The following is a 17,889-nucleotide window of genomic DNA, read 5'->3' on the forward strand; positions in this document are numbered from 1 at the left end:
ACGTAGGACACTCGGCAACTTTTTTTGAAAAAAAATTAAAAAAATCCAACAGTTTCAAAAAATACCAAATTTTCACACGAACCAATATATGTTCTCTATTGTCTATACAAAAAGTTTTGTAGTCAAACAAAACTCGACCGTCACTTCGACTCTAAATCTTATCGAATCCTCTCAAAGTTACTATTCTTCTTCTGAGATGCTTCGGTTTGTAATCATTGTACATGATGAAAATGTGCAAAACCTTCTCAATTTTTTTCCACAACCTCCACGTATTATATCATCACATCATGACAAATCTCATGATTTTCAGACTTTGCTTGTTTTTTTTACAATTTAAAAATACTACTGCCACACGTTCATGGTCGTGTTTCTTGAACAAGATGTTCGAAATTTATTTTCATTTCATGGGTCAGGTCTCAAATTGGGCCAAATAACATGAATATCATTTTTCTACTCATTTTGTTCCATAATTTGAATCACTTGCAGTTCAAATTTGACTTATACCAAAAATTTCCTTGAAATGCAATTAATTAAATAAATATAGCAAATAAATCCAAAAATATACCAAATTTTAATATGGAGAAATTTTAATATGGAGTACCATATGTTGTATGCGGGGAGTAGGAAAAATTTCATGGTGAAAAGAGGAAAAAAATTATTTTTTTGCTGAGTGTCAAAAAAAACACTCGGCAAACCACCCTCTTTGCCGAGTGTCGACACTCGGCAAACCCCCCTCTTTGCCGAGTGTTTTTTTTGACACTCGGCAAAGAGGGTGGTTTGCTGAGTGTTTTTTATTTGACACTCGGCAAAGCCCCGATTTGCCGAGTGTTTTTTATTTGCCGAGTGTTTTTGGCTTGGCACTCGGCGAGAGCTTGTTTGCCGAGTGCTCGAAAAAAAACACTCGGCAAAAAAAATACACTCGGCAATTTTTAGCTTTTCCGTAGTGTTGCATTATTATGAGCATAGAGACGTAATGCTACTGCACGAATTTAGGAAGCTACAACGCAACTTACTCGCTGGAAAGTTTGACCACGCAAATTCTACTGCGGCCTAAATTCGTTGATGGCGAGAATACATTAGTAAACTCTGATTGAAGGTGAACAATGTGGTTTCGGGCGACCTACATCCTTATATAGGCAAAGCACATACTAATTCTAGAAGCATGCACTCTTAACGTCAAGGTAAAACAATCCTTTTCTCCAAGAAAATAACACCACGGTAATAACAACCCTATCGATCGAGGTGCGTACAACTCTCAACTACGACTAACAGATTCTGACTAGAATGTTTGAACTCGTTTTAGCTAGCGTACATCAGAAACCTGGAAATTTTGCATTGTTGCGTGCACACCAAGCGTGTAGGAGCATATACTATATATACCACGACAAGTAGCCCGCTTCCGCGCCTGCATTCTCTACCGCTTTGAGGCATAAACTAGCTAGCTAGTAAACGCACTCAGAGAGCCAGAGACGCCGCAGCAAGTCCAATGGCATTCATGAGTTCCATTTCGGTTTGCACCATGGCTCTCCTCTTGGCGGCTCTGTGTGCTTCGGATGACCGGCTTGTCCCAGGCAAGCCGCTCTTGCCCGGCACCACCATCGTATCTGATGGCGGTGACTTCGCCTTTGGCTTCTTCTCCCCATCCAATTCCACTCCGGAGAAGCTATACCTTGGCATATGGTACAACAAGATCCCCCGGCTCACCGTGGTGTGGGTTGCTAATCGGGCAACACCGGCCATCTCCTCCTCAGCTCCTTCTCTTGTTCTGACCAACACCTCTCATCTTGTCTTGTCCGATGTCAAAGGCCGTGTTCTCTGGACAACCAACACCACAGCCGCTGCAAGCTCCTCACCATTGCCAAGATCAAATGCTACTGGTGGATCAGTGGCAGTTCTTATTAATACAGGCAATCTCATCCTCCGTTCACCGAGCGGCATGGTGTTATGGCAGAGCTTCGACCACCCGACTGACACGGTACTCCCTGGCATGAATATAAGGTACCACAAGACACATGAAGAAAACCGCCTTTATTCATGGAACGGCCCTGACGACCCCTCGCCGGGTGCCTTCTCCGTTGGCGCAAAGACAGACACGTTCATCCAGGGCTTCATCTGGAACGGTTCGCTCCCAGAATGGCGCGGCGCAGTATGGACGGGTGCCACAGTCACCAGCCAGCAGTTCTTTCAGGTGAACACCACTAATGTTGTATACATAGCATATGTTGACAGCATCGATGAGATGTCCACGGTCTTCACCGTCTCTGATGGTGCACCTCCCTTACGGTCAGTTGTGAGCTACTCTGGTCGGGTAGAAGTTAGTGTTTGGAATAGGGATTCGTCGGAGTGGGCAATGCTTTCAGTGTGGCCGGATTACGAGTGTAGCAAGTACGGCTACTGCGGGCTCTCTGGATACTGCGACCACACAGATGCCACCCCAACTTGCAAGTGCCTTGACGGGTTCGAGCCTGTGGACAAGGAAGAATGGAGCAGCGCCAGGTTCTCGCGGGGATGCAAACGAAAGGAGGTGCTTCGATGCAGTGATGGTTTCTTGGCGCTGCCCGGTATGAATGTGCCCGACAACTTTGTGCGCATTGGGAGGAAGACCATCAAGGAATGCGCGGCTGAGTGCAGTGGCAATTGCTCTTGTGTGGCGTACGCTTATGCAAATTTAAATGGCAGCACATTAGATGGTGATGCGACGAGGTGCCTTTTGTGGATTGGTGATCATCAGCTTGTCGACACACAGAAGATGCAGGGTGTGCGTCCCTATAATGCAGCTGGTGCTGATAGTCAAGGAGAGACGCTATATCTCCGAGTTGCAGGCTTGTCAGGTACCATTTCATATCATAAGACCTTCTATCAGAACCAAGTGTTCGCCTATAAGTGTCATTCCCACTTATAGGAACATGACTTGGCAGGCCACTGTTGTTCATTTACCAGGTCTTAACAGTAGGCACCGAGATCATTGAAAATCATATAGGACAGTGGCAACTAATTTTAGAATCTGAGCAGATCCTAGAATCGAATGATAATCATAATGTATGGCTACATGCATATTGTAGTCAATATATGTGTAGCAAAAATAGATACTGAACTGAGATTTACATTTTTATTTCTTTCTCAGTGATCTAATCTCGCATACAACATCAAGGCAAGTTGTGGTCCTAAAATTAATAGTCACTTTTGTCCATGCATTGCAAGAATGCCGCGCCTGTCCGGCTGTTAGCTCATGTAAATCTCACTCTTACTACCAATTTTAGTCATATATATGGCATGAACTTGACTCTAAGTTTTACACTGGTTTGCAGGTGAACGGACAAAAGCAAATGCAGTAAAGATTATTCTATCAGCTTTAGCTAGTGTTATTGTTCTCACTTCCATTATACTTATATGGATCTGCAAGTTCAGAGGTAAGTTATCTTAATATGTATACTGATCATGGTTACTAAAAGAAAACCTACTCACCGGATTTTGGGTGCAGGAAGGAAAAGAAATGTGGAAAACCACAAGAATCTAATGCATAAGGGTTTAAATACTTCAGAAGAAATTCTAGAAGAAAACACCACCCATGATTTTGAACTCCCATTTCTCAAATTTCAAGATATTCTTTGCTCCACAAACAATTTTTCCAATACATTTATGATTGGACAAGGAGGTTTTGGCAAAGTTTATAAGGTAATTATTTATGGAAGGTCTCTTTATTCAATCAAGTATCTGCATTACATATCACAATCTTACTTTTTTTTTAATAATTACAAAGGTGACACTAGAGGGTGGTCAAGAGGTTGCTATCAAAAGACTTAGTAGGGACTCGGACCAAGGAATACAGGAGTTTAGAAATGAAGTTGTTCTAATTGCCAATCTACAACACAGAAACTTGGTTCGACTTCTTGGGTGCTGTGTTGAGGGAAATGAAAGGCTGCTGATTTATGAGTACTTGCCCAACAAAAGCTTGGATGCCGTCATTTTCAGTATGCTCAATTCATATATATAGTAGAATAATTCTATGTTTTCATTTTTCATATACATGACATAGTTATTCCTTGTAGACTGTGAAAGAAATGCAAAGCTTGATTGGCCAATAAGGTTCAAGATTATCAAAGGAGTTGCCAGGGGACTACTTTACCTCCATCATGATTCAAGACTGACAATAGTTCATAGAGATCTCAAATCTAGTAATATTTTGCTAGATGCAGAGATGAGACCTAAGATAGCAGACTTTGGTATGGCAAGGATGTTTGGTGACAACCAGGAAAATGCAAATACAAGAAGAGTTGTTGGGACATAGTAAGTACTATTCATCACAAATTAACATATGAGTATATATGACTGCACCAAATTCATATTCCTAATTTTTGAAAATGAATGTCTTTACCAGTGGTTACATGGCTCCTGAGTATGCAATGGAGGGTATTTTCTCAGTGAAGTCTGATGTCTATAGCTTTGGCGTGTTACTATTGAGGTTGTAAGTGGTATAAGATAAGCTCTGTTGATCGCATCCCAAATTACCCAAACCTAATAGTCTATGTAAGCAAATATTACTACTTGCAGAGTAAGGGTTTTAAGTGTTTAGTATTATTCGATCTCAATGAGTGACATGATTGTTTCAGGCGTGGAACCTCTGGAAGGAAGGCAAAGCAAGAGATTTGGTAGACAAATGTATAGTTGAGAACTGCTTGCTAGATGAAGCATCACTTTGCATCCATATGGGGCTTTTGTGTGTACAGGAAAAACCTGAAGATAGGCCATTCATGTCTTCTGTTGTGTTCAATTTGGAGAATGGGTGCCCAACACTACCAGCGCCAAATCACCCTGCATATTTTGCACAAAGAAATTGTGATATGGTGCAAATGAGAGAAGATATTATGAACTCTATGAACACAGTGACTCTTACAGCAATAGAGGGGAGATAGATTAACCCTTAAATTTTTAGTCATAAAATATTTGTTTAGGTTAATTCTGTGAACTTATAATTTGCTTTTTTTTAGTACTAATCTTGAAATACAGTGTGCTGCTACCTTTTCCCTACTAGTATGGTACAAAAACTTTGTTTGGAAACCAGAAGTAGCCTGAATGAAATAATATTAAACAGATACATGCAGCTCAAAACATCCCGTTGAGATGATACTGATAAACAAAGCATAAGGTTTGTAAAACAGAACCTTTACCTAGCATAATGGCAGCCTGGCAGGGGATAGGATTGTTGCTTGCCATTGAGCCGAGGTCATCATCGTTCACCAGCAGAAGCAATCGCATAACCCGCTATCGCTTGCCGGCACGCAGGGACAAGAGACCGGTGGTGTGAAACTGTGAACTGGTGCAGCCAGTGGATGCAGAGCGCGGGAATGGGTGCGGCGTAGGCATTCTGTCGAACAGGTGGAAGGCTTTCCGCGAGCACGCAGGCGAGGCGGAAGACTAGCCGAAGCCACCGATGATGAGAAAGTGGGCAGTTGGGCACGCAGCTTGATCTCGGTCGCTCACACTTTCCTCTCCTCTGCATTGGCGTCCGGCTGGCGAAGGCGGAACCTGGGATCTCAGGGAGTCAGGACTCAGGGTTGTCGCCTTGTCGGAGACTCGGACATAGGAGGACGACGCGCGCTGCGGGAGAAATTCAAGCGAGTGCTCCCAATTCCCAAATTTGAGCTGCAACTTGCAAGCGTACGCCAGCCCAACCCAAAGAAACTAATTTTAGACCCATGAAGATTAAGGCCCACCAAGCCTACAAGGAAAAGAGAAGAAAGCCCACGAAGCCCATCAGCACCGAAAGAGAAGAAAAGCTTGATGAGTCCAGAAATTCCGTGGGGTGCAAGTTTTTTTCGACAACCCGTCTGGCGCAAGTTAGCCCAACATTAAGCGGACCCCACGTGCCAGCGACACATCTAGAAAGCAGCCCACTTGTCTGATCTGACTCCACCTCGCCGGCCTGCCCAATCCCTTCCATCTCCAAACCGGAAAAAAACCCACAGAACCCTAGCCTCCCTACCTCTGTCCTGCTCGCTCCGCCGTCCATCCACTCTACTGCCAGCGGCGGAGAGAAGACCCAACCCGCCGGCTTGATCTGAGCCATGGACAAGGTAAACAAGGGGGCGCCGATCGAGCAACCCGTCCTTCCCCTCATGCTCGCCAGCTCGCGGGGGGATCTCTTCTCTCTGTTTGTGAGACTGATTTGGGTGTGGTTTTGTGCAGCAGCCCGGGGCGCAGGGGGCGGAGAAGGTGCCGGAGGAGAAGGTTCGTATATCACTTACCTCCCCTTCGTCCGCACAGGTAGGGCTAGCTTGCGATTTTGCTTCCATCAAGTGGCGTGGGATGTATGAGCATTATATATAAATTGAATTGTATTTTGGCCGCAAGCTCTTTTCTGCATGACTGCTTTGCCTAGATCGCGTTCCCGAAATTGTAACATATTATCCTCTGAAACATCTGTTTGTTCTCTGAGATGTCTGAATCAGCAGTTTGTTTTGAGCGGCTGCTTAATGCATACTAGCATATGTTTGTATGAAGTAGCAATTTGTGTACCTTCGTTCGGTAGTATAATGCTCCTTTCCCTAAGGGGGGTACATGGCTGATGGCTCCTTTGTGCAATCAGAACTGCATTTTTTTTTTTTTTGGGGGGGGGGGGGGGGGGGTTAGTTAGCAACTATTTCTAGTCAGAACTTACTCCTTTTTTTTTTTGTTCATCCAGCAACTTGATGAGAAAGAGTTATAAAGGAAACTGAAAAAAGATCAAAAGGTATCAATCAAGTTCTGTCTTGCTTTGCTCTCTATCCTTAATTTTTGTATTGGTCGTAATTGGATGGCCTGAAAATGGTAATTAGATCAAGTTTAACAGACAAAAGTGATTTCACTGAAGTCAGAAATGAGCTGAACTATAAGATTGGACTATTCTGTTATCATGTGCATGGATAGTCATTTAGGGATTAAATGTTGCACTTGCAGGCAAAAGAGAAAGAAGAAAAAAAAACTTAAGGCGAAACAAAAGGAGGCAGCTAGGCTCCAGGTTCAATTATAATGCTCACTAATCTGTATATGACTGAACAGATGATCCAGACATCTAATAAGTGAAATGCATGTTGGATATGACTTAGGCACAAGCAGCCTCAGATGGAACAAAGAAGACTGAGAAAAAACAAAGGAAGAAAGCTGCGGAGGATGAAAATCCAGAGAATTTCATTGATCTAGACACTCCTAATGGCGGGAAGAAATTGCTTGCGCCTCAGATGGCCAAGCAATACAGTCCAAGTGCCATTGAGAAATCGTAAGATGCCTGAATAGTTTTTTACATTTGTTGATTTTATAATTTCTAGCACTGTAAATGTATATTTCAACCGCATGGTTTCTTTATTTGTATGCAGATGGTATGCCTGGTGGGAATCATCAGGATATTTTGGGGCAGATTCTGCAAGCACAAAACCACCATTTGTTATAGTAAGTGATTCATGCTCTTGAAGGTTGTGCATGATAAGATCGAAGCTAATTTAGCATACTGCATCATTTTACATCACTGTAGTGCTTTTTACATTGTCAAATAGTGGGTTAGCTTCCAACAAATAGTTGTCATTTCTTTTCAGGTTCTGCCACCGCCTAACATGACTGGAGCTCTTCACATAGGCCATGCGCTTACAGTGGCTATAGAGGTATTCCTATTTTTTTTAAGAGATCTATATGCCATGTTAACACTAGACATTGACTATACAATGCTTTTATTCTCATTCAGGATGCTATGATACGGTGGCGTAGGATGTCAGGTTACAATGCACTATGGGTCCCTGGAGTGGACCATGCTGGCATTGCTACACAGGTCTGCATTTAGGAATTCATTAATCTTCTGGAGTTTATATGATGAATCATACAATACAAATTTAGATGATAGAATTTTGTTGCTGATATTATTTTGGCTGCATATATTGTCATTCAAGTTGTGGAACAAACATGTAGAGACACATGCTGGCAGTGCTAGTTAACAATGTGCAGACATTAAAAGAACTCCGTCAGCATGGGTGTTGGGGACATATTAATGAAATCCACTTATGCAATTTTACTGAAACATTTTTCAAAATAATGTTTTGAATCCCATTTCCTACTTTTGGATGTTAACTGTTTAGCAACTGTTCATCCATTAAGTGCATAATTACATAGCTTTTTTGTTGCTTCTATACCCTTGAGCAAATTAACATTGTATGATTTTGGCCAAATGTGATTGTTTTGTGTTTGCTCATTTCCACTTGTATTATTTCTGTGATTTAACTTGGAATTTGTAGTTCAACTTCTTGTTTGGACTTGACAATGAGTACTTCAATGTTTTGTACTCGCTTCATTTTGATATGGAAAAAGCTATCGCACGCGTGGTCGCGCTGGTGTCAAGTGCGCGACCTTGCGTGGCCCGTGCGTGAGCTGTTGGATCGTGAGCCGATTAAGATGGGCTTTAACTAACTGGAGGTACATTTATAGGCTACTTAAATAACTGGGCTAATTAGGCAAAAGCTAACGTATGCAGATCGTGTGGGGTGAAGTGGATTGTACAGCCCAAGTATTTATTATTGTGTATGAACTTTTAAAAATGCGATAATTTTCATATGGAGTATCCGTTTTCAAATCCGATTGCGCCAGCGTGTTAGTTACGATGAGATCTATGAAACAAGATCCATGATGCATATGTTTTGGATTAATTTTATGTAGTGGCAACTTATATTGTGGTATAGTATGTGCTTCTGTATCAAGTTTGTAGCAACTTATGTCCAAAGCTCCAAACAAACTTTACATATAAGTTGCTACACAAATAATTTTGAACCTTATGCCATTACCTATATGAAGTATCTACATAAGTTGCCACATTGTCTTTATTTGAGTTGTTATTTTAGCTGCGCATAAGTTGTGTACACAACTTTTACCTAAGTTGTTACATTTGTCTCTGTATAAATTAATTTGCTCCTCGACATTAGAAATGCAATATAAGTTGCTACGTAGTTCATGCAATATAAGTTTCTAGAGTTTTGGTTTTAGATCTAGTTTTTTAGGATTTTAATTTTTGGTTTAGGATTTTAGGGTTTACATTTAATGTGTAGATTGTCTGTTGTCTTTATTGAGGTGATACATTATCTTTATCTAAGTAGATCGTACAACTACACATAATATAAGTGGAAGAACTGTGGTGATATAAATTGATACATAGTGTCTACATAAGTTAATACATAGCCTAGTACAGTACTACTATTTTTATACAAGTTGATACACAAACTCTACACAAGTTGATACAATCTCTATATAAGTTGATAGTACCGTTATATATAAGTTGCAAGCTCAAGTAAATTTACTTCAAAACCTATGGAATATGGGTCTTATTTTGTAGATTATATCGCAAGGAACACAACTGTGAAAACGGATTAAAAAACGGACTCTTAATGAGTTATCATCATTAGAAAAAAAATGGAACAAAATAAAACACGATGGCAGTCTCCATGACTCCACCTAACCGTCCTGCATGGCAATTAAGAAAAGCATGCGGAAGCATGCGGTTGTTGTGTTGTTTCACACGGACACCATTAGATGGATAAAGGGGTCGCGCGCTCACCCTCTGCGCGACCAGTCGCGCGTTAACGAGCTCCTTTTGACATCTGCTCTCGTGTATATCAGGTTGTTGTAGAAAAGAAGCTTGTGCGTGAAAGGAAGCTGACAAGGCATGACATAGGGCGTAAAAATTTTGTTTCTGAAGTAAGCACTTTTTCCGATGACATGATTATGTTTTGTTGGCCAATTGATCATTTGTTTCCATTATATTACTTAGTGTCATATGTTCTGAAATGAAATTGTTGACTATTTTGTTCGAATACTTAATCCTGCACCTGATGTATCATTTTTCTGTTCACTTCACTTAGTCCATTTTTTAAATCTTCTTACAAACAGGTACTCAAATGGAAAGATCAATATGGTGGTACCATATTGAATCAATTGCACCGGCTTGGGGCCTCACTTGATTGGTCCCATGAGGTAACATACCTATTCTATTCAGTTAGGAAAAAACATGGCATGTGGTTGAACCATGCATATTAACATCATTTCAAACTGGACACCAGGCTTTTACAATGGATGAGCAAAGATCAAAAGCTGTAACTGAAGCTTTTGTAAGGTTACACAAGGAAGGCCTGATATTTAAGTTAGTTCCCTCACACTTTTTGTTCGAGTGTAAGTGTTAAAATGAAAAAGAGAATCCACTATCAATTGTGCTTTATTGTTGACCTACACTCCTGTTTTTCAATTGCCAACCTTGTTTGAATGGATATTCCTTTTCAGAGACTATCGCCTTGTGAATTGGGATTGCATACTTCGAACTGCAATCTCTGACATCGAGGTTAATGGATCTTTATATTGTTTATGATATGTTAGATATCGTTATCCTTTGTGTGCTTGATTAAGATAATTTTCTTAGATTGAAAATGCTGATTTGACAGGTTGATCATATTGATCTTAAAGATGAAACTATGCTAAAGGTCCCTGGTTATGCCAATGAGGTGCAGTTTGGTGTATTGATATCTTTTGCCTATCCTCTTGAGGAAGGACTGGGTGAGATTGTTGTAGCAACCACCAGGATCGAAACAATGCTGGGCGATACTGCAATAGCTGTTCACCCCGAGGATAAAAGATATAAGCATCTGCATGGAAGGTATGCAGTCCACCCCTTCAATGGCCGAAAACTCAAAATAATCTGCGATGCTGAGTTAGTCGATCCCACGTTTTGTACTGGGGCTGTCAAGGTAAGAGCTGCTGAGGGTTACTTTTTTCCAATCTTATCTACTTGGACCTTCCTCATATTCTTAGATGGTATTGTTTGCTGGTTTTTTATGCAGATTACACCTGCCCATGATCCAAATGACTTTGAGGTTGGAAAACGGCATAACCTGGACTTCATCAATATCTTCACTGATGATGGAAAAATAAACAGCAATGGAGGTGCACAATTTGAAGGAATGCCAAGATTCACTGCTCGAGTTGCCGTTATTGAGGCGCTGAAGAAAAAAGTATTACTGGATTTTCTTAACTATATCCCCTTGATATCTGATTATCAATCTTTTTTATGAATATATGAATTACAATATGTGGCATGGAATGCGTGATTTAACAGAGTGAAAATGCAAATAGTGAAATACCATGGTCTTTGTATCATAACCATGATCTATCTATTTATTTCCTAGTGTGTTGTACAAAGGGGAAAAAATCAGTATAGTAATACGGAGTCACGTTAGTTCTACCATGATCTTCAGTTCAGTATCAGTACTGGAAATAGCTTATCAGCATCAGATTGGGATCGGTTATCAATAATTATGATTTTTCTAGGATTTCATGTTTTATAGATATCCTTCATAATGTGGAAATTGTTGATAGATCACTTGATAGGTCTTTGGCTTCTTGTTTTATATGATGGATTAACCTTTTTTTATTCTTCTAATTAAGGGGTTGTTGTTGACACCGTTTTTTGACATACGTCAAAGATGGCGTCAAAAGGAAGTAGAGGTGCCGATGCATACTGAAGAGACAACGGCTAGTGGAATCGGCCGATAGGGTTGCAGAGGGCACAGCCGATGAAGTTATAAGAGATCGATCGATGATGACGAAAGCTTTGCCGATGGAGGATGATAGAGGCATAGCCGATGGAGTCAGCCGATGTGAACAGAAGGATTCCAGCCGATTGGAAATGTCAAAGGTTCAGTCGATGAAGAGCAGGTTTTGGCCGATAGAGGCCAAGTTCGTTTCCGACTCCTGCGCGAGTCATTTTTATTTTATTTAGGGAGTTTGTTTCTTTAGAGATAGATCTTATGTTTTGTCGTAATCGACTAGGACTAGAAGTTTTGATGTTTAGGGTATAAATAGGGACCCTGCGAGGTCTGGAAGGATACACATCATAATCAATACAAATCTACTATTTTTGCAATTTACTCTGAAGTCGGTGACTTCGCCATTGTTTTCTTTTCTTCACGAGTTCTTCCAAGCTAGTTGGGTTGCATCGCTTCGATCTCCGGCTAGACCGTAAGTTTCGCGTTTACCGAATACTGTCTAGACTTTAACTTCGGGCGTATCGCTGTTGTTTCATCTAGATTTATTCACAAGTTATCGATATTTGCTAGATCTGCAAGCTTTATTTGTTAAATCTTGTTGTTTTAGCTTTTATCACAGTTATCCAGCTTGAAACACGTTTCGATTGGCTTTTACTTTGTTTTCTTATATCAATCTACTATCACATAGCTGATTAAATCTGTTTTGAGTGTTGTTCACGTAGTACTGTTTAGATTGTGTTTTACGCTTCCTTTACATCTACTACAACCACATTGGCTGACCTAGTCGATTGTCTTTTGTTCATGTCGGCAGTCCTGCCGATACGCCATGTGGAGCGATTCAAAATACCAGCCGATTTTCTCTTGTATTTGACATTTTACTTGTCTTTGTCAATCAACAGGTCAGATTGATTGGCACGCCGCGGATCGATAGGGCTACAATCCAAACAGGATCGAATCAAATTCTCCCAGGTTTCGTGTGTTAGTGCGCAAGGGTCTTCTCTTGATTTTTGCGTCAACAGTTGTATAAGGACACAAAGAAGAATGAAATGAGCTTGGGCATCTGTTCAAGAACTAATGGTGTAGTGGAGCCTATGATAAAACCACAATGGTTTGTTAATTGCAACTCCATGGCCAAGGCAGGCCTTGATGCTGTGAGGTCCAAAAAGATTGAGATCATTCCCCAGCAGTATGAACAAGACTGGTACAGTTATATCATACAATGCGTCTCCTTTTGCACTCATCATGTCAAATGAATGACATAAATCTGAAATAAATTACCCACCCATTACTGCTGTCATAAATCTTGAAAACATACGTGATTGGTGTGTTTCGAGGCAACTTTCGTGGGGACATCGTGTACCTGCATGGTATGTGACACTAGAAGATGACCAGGATAAAACCCTTGGTTCTGATAACGACCGTTGGATAGTCGCAAGAAATGAAAGCGATGCAAACCTGGAGGCACAGAAAAAGTATCCAGGAAAGAAATTGTGGCTAGATCAAGACCCTGATGTGCTGGACACATGGTTTTCATCTGGTCTCTTCCCCTTAACAGTTCTTGGTTGGCCGTCCGATACTGCTGACCTCCGTGCTTTCTACCCAACTTCGGTACTAGAAACTAGACTTGATATTCTCTTCTTTTGGGTAGCAAGGATGGTGATGATGGGACTGCAACTGGGTGGTGATGTGCCATTTCAGAAGGTATAGCAAAAATTCCCGTTCAGTGCCATTTAAACTGTATCATATGATTGTAGCAATCTAGTCCATACACTTTGTTCATGATAGATACTCTATTCAAAACCTATCGCTGCTTTCTGTATCCCCTTAATGTGGTTAAATCCTGTAACACTATAATCTGATCAAGAAGAGACCCATGCCTGTAATGTTGTGGATGTATAGTCAAGTTACCAGAAGTTTGTTAACTAAAATATGGAACCCTCCCATTTTAAATCATTCTCTACTGATGTTCTCCGCCCTTTATATCTGCATAAAGACCACACTGATTTCCTTCCCAATGAACTCTACCTTTTTAACGTTTACCATATACTAGTCCATCAACCCGTGCTCCCGCACGGGCTAATATTTTTAGAAGCTATTGTATTTAAAAATTATTTAAAAATTAAACTCCTAACTAATAATCAAAATTGTTTACCTACTACTCTCTTATTTTTCAATACTTCAACATAATGCTTATATAGATATGTACCTATCTTTGTCCAGTTGTGATTGATTTTTAATTAATAATTACTCTATGCACGTTTTCATCCATATTCATACTTATTTCATTTTGTATCACACCTCCAATCCTCTATACATTATGTTTAGCATACAAATTAATATTTTTCATCGATTCCTCATATACATATATAAATGGTCTAAATGGTGGCACTCATCATGTGTATATATTTTAACTTAGTATTTTTATATTAACAATGATATAAATATGTAATTTAGAGTCATATATTAGTTTACTTTTTGACATTTCTGTATGATGCACACGAAGGTAATTAGATTAATATTTAGACATTTACTTTAGGTTATTTTTAATAACGACACACGTGGGTAACATAGATAAAATTTTAGAATGACATTTTAAGTTATATACTTTATAATGATGTGTATTAGTAAATTGGATGAAGATTATGGGGTTACTTTAGATTATTTTTTATAATAGCTGAGCTCGGTAATTTAGATATAGGTTTAGAGCTCATTTTTGAATATTTTCACAGTAACAATGGAGGGTAACTTTTTAGAAAATATAATAGATCAATGGCTATGATTATTAGAGTTTACATGATTGTTGTTTGATGTTTTTAATTTTTATGAGAATTTATCTCTTTTTTCTAGCTTGTCTCCTGGGAACTAATGCGGAGTCTCCAATGGAAAAAAATGAGACTACATTGCTACAAAACTATTACCATAAGCTACCTCTCGTTTGTTAAATATTCGAACACAATACTTATGTAGATATATACTTAATATCTTCATCCAATTGTGATAGATTTTAGTTAGTAATTACTCTATAATATTTTCAACCACATTTATAATCTTTAACTTTTCACTTTGCATCGTAGGTATGCGCTTGAATTTGTTTAATGAACCCTAAGTTTGAGATATAACTTTAGCATAGAAATCTATATTCTCATCACTTTATATCCTTATAAATGGTGACACACATCATGCGTATAGACCTTAATTATTATATCGTATACCAATAGTGAAAGATATAGACGATTTAGAATCATATATTGCTATATATTTTTAATTAAGCTTATTTGATTCAAACGTAGGGTTACCCCATGTTATTTTTAATAATAGCATGTGTGGGTAATATAGATGCAAATTTAAGGGGTTCCTTTAAGTTTTTTAAGTAATAGTGGTAGGCAATTCAATTGCAAATTAGGGGTTATTTTAAATATTGTTTATAATGGCATAAGTGGGTAATTTGGATGAAGATTAGGGGGTTACTTTAGTTTATTTTATATAATGGTAGAGGTGGGTAATTTATATGTAGATTTAGGGGGTTACTTTAGGCTATTTATATAATGGCGTAGGTGGGTAATTGTTTAGAAAACATAATAGATCCAAAGACTATGATGATTTCAATCTATCGATTGATGGTCGGATGTTTTGCTTTTTTGTGAGAATTTCTAGGATTTCTCTCTCGTTTTAGACTGTCCACTTAGGAATCTTAGGTGGCTTTACCTGGAGGTCTCAAATGAAGCCTCCAATTAGTAATAGTAAGATGTTAGGTGAGACATCAGCACAGTGGGGTGCCATGGTTTATTAAGTCCATTCTATATTTTTAAATCCATAAAGCCACCATCTTTCCTTTTGTTAGTGTCTGCAAGTAATATCTTTTTTATTTTTGAACTCAATTAGCAAGCCAAACCATATACTGAGGCTACAGAAATTTGGCACTACATATGGCAGTCAAGCATATTTCATCTCTTGTCCAATGATCAATGACCACACGCCCTGTTCTCAGGTTTATTTACACCCTATGATCCGTGACGCACACGGAAGAAAGATGTCAAAATCACTTGGTAACGTCGTTGATCCTCTTGAGGTGATAAATGGCATGTCACTGGAAGGTCTTCTGAAACGTTTGGAAGAAGGCAATCTGGATCCAAATGAATTAAATATTGCCAAAGAAGGAAAGAAGAAAGATTTTCCTGATGGCATAGCTGAATGTGGTACCGATGCCCTCCGCTTCCCACTGATTGCTTATACTTCCCAGGTGATTATGGTGCCCAGAGAGTTTTTTCTGTGTTATACATGCATTGAAGATTTTATTACAATCTATTTTGTTTCTTAGTCTGACAGGATAAATCTTGATATCAAGAGAGTGGTTGGATACAGACAGTGGTGCAACAAATTATGGAATGCCATCCGTTTTGCGATGGGCAAACTGGGTGATCATTACATTCCACCTTCAACTGTTGATGTATCTTCGATGCCACCAATCTGCAAGTGGATACTCTCAGTGCTTAACAAGGCCATTGGCAAAACCGTTACCTCTTTAGAAGCATACAAATTATCTGATGCGACATCTACTATATACTCTTGGTGGCAGTACCATCTATGTGATGTATTTATAGAAGCTATATCAAACCTTACTTCTTCAGCGATTCTCAAGAGTTTGAATCAGCAAGAGCTGCCTCCAGAGATACCCTGTGGATATGCCTGGAGACTGGTCTGCGCCTGCTCCACCCATTCATGCCTTATGTAACAGAAGAGCTCTGGCAGCGTCTTCCACAGCCCAAAGATTCTTGCAGGAAAGATTCAATTATGATTTCAGACTATCCATCCCTTGTTGAGGTAATACCTGTGTCCTAAAGAAGATTCTGTAGGAAAAATTCAATTACGATTTGAGGACAGAGTCTTTGAGTACTTGTTTACCCATGGGAAAATATTGTTCTTTATGACAGGGACGGACTAATGATAGACTTGAAAATCAAATGGACATTGTCTTGGATGCCGTGAACAGAATAAGGTCACTGAAGCCACCAACAGATTCAAATGAGAGGTATGCACATGGCCATCTGTTTTGTTTTGTATTTGCTTGTTTGGTTCTTCAATCTGCTTTTGCAAAATAGAGTAATAACTTATTGATATTTTCTTGTTCTTTCTTTTTTTCAGACGACCTGCTTTTGCACTTTGCCGAGGCCAAGAGATTGCTGCCACTATCCAATGCTATCAATCTCTAATCGTGTCCCTTTCCTCCGTATCACATCTCAAGGCAGGGGCGGATCCAGAACGGGGCTGCGCCCTGGGCTGAGCTGTTGAATCACACCTAAAATAGTCTAATTTTGTCTCCTAAACCTCATTTTGTTAGGCTAAACAGCACATAGGTTAAAGGAACTCCATGGTCTCGCCCCGGGCTGCAGCCCGGGCGGCCCGGGCCCTGGATCCGCCCCCTTCTCAAGGTATGATTGTTTTATTTTTCATTATGGAAATATCTTTCCCCTTGCATCATTTACAATCACTTTATCCTGTATGGACATAAAACCTAAATGGAGTTTTATTCCCTCAAATTGCTATGTTCTTGCCAAATAACTGTTCTTCTTGGCTTTCTTCAGCTTTTCACATTTATATGCTACCTACTTATGAACAAAACTACAAAAGCACTGATCTATTGTTGGAAATTCTTCAGATCCTGACAGAGAACGATGAAACTCCAGCTGACTGTGCAACTGCTGTTGTAAACAAAGACTTATCTGTGTACCTTCAGCTCCAAGGAGCTCTAGATGCAGATGCTGAACGTGAAAAGCTGAGGAAGAAAAAAGACGAAATTCAAAAGTAAGTGTGCATATACTGTCTTCCCTATCCATTTTTACCGTCAAGACTCGCTTAACTTCACTGTTGTATGACATCAGTAACATGGTCTCTTGTGATACACGCAGGCTGCAACATGCGCTGTCACAGCAAATGGACGCCTCTGGTTACCGCGAGAAGGCTCCACAGAATGTGCAGGAAGAGGACATGAGGAAGCTCACCGCCCTATTAGAACAACTGGAGGTCATCAGTGAAGCTGAGAAGAAATTAGATGCAAATATTTGAAATAACCGAGTCTGTGGCCTCTGTTTCAAAGATATCTGCTTGTACCGAAGTTGATCCCGCATCTTTTTTTTGGTTCAAAAAGCTCAGTTATGTACCTGTACGTTCAGGTTTATAATTGATGGCTCAGATCAAAATTGCAGTTGCATTTTCCAGCGTGTAAGAATTGTACTGACGGTCTATACAGAACAGTATTTTTTGAATGTCCGATATTGGCAAACTCTTGGTGTTGATGCATGTGGGCACTCTGCCAGAATATGTTGTAGCTGTATTGTTGTGGTTT

The 17,889-nt window shown here is 39.8% G+C and overlaps 2 long non-coding RNA genes and 2 pseudogenes across 2 annotated transcripts; 3 read left to right on the top strand and 1 right to left on the bottom strand.

Moving 5' to 3' along the window:
* Positions 1 to 1,495: 1,495 nt before the first annotated feature.
* LOC101781417 lies at positions 1,496 to 4,913 on the top strand (annotated as a pseudogene).
* LOC111256343 lies at positions 4,554 to 5,598 on the bottom strand. Its single transcript, XR_002676457.1, has 2 exons — positions 5,169 to 5,598; positions 4,554 to 4,812 (listed from the first exon to the last, which is right to left on the bottom strand). It is a non-coding gene; the product is annotated as an uncharacterized LOC111256343 (long non-coding RNA).
* Positions 5,599 to 5,932: 334 nt separating this feature from the next.
* Positions 5,933 to 6,731, top strand: LOC111255686. Its single transcript, XR_002676456.1, has 3 exons — positions 5,933 to 6,074; positions 6,187 to 6,264; positions 6,683 to 6,731. It is a non-coding gene; the product is annotated as an uncharacterized LOC111255686 (long non-coding RNA).
* Positions 6,732 to 6,898: 167 nt separating this feature from the next.
* LOC101786279 lies at positions 6,899 to 17,624 on the top strand (annotated as a pseudogene).
* The last annotated feature ends 265 nt before the right edge of the window (positions 17,625 to 17,889 follow it).

This window comes from Setaria italica, chromosome II (genome assembly GCF_000263155.2).
Source record: "Setaria italica strain Yugu1 chromosome II, Setaria_italica_v2.0, whole genome shotgun sequence".
In the NCBI taxonomy this organism is placed as follows: domain Eukaryota; kingdom Viridiplantae; phylum Streptophyta; class Magnoliopsida; order Poales; family Poaceae; genus Setaria; species Setaria italica.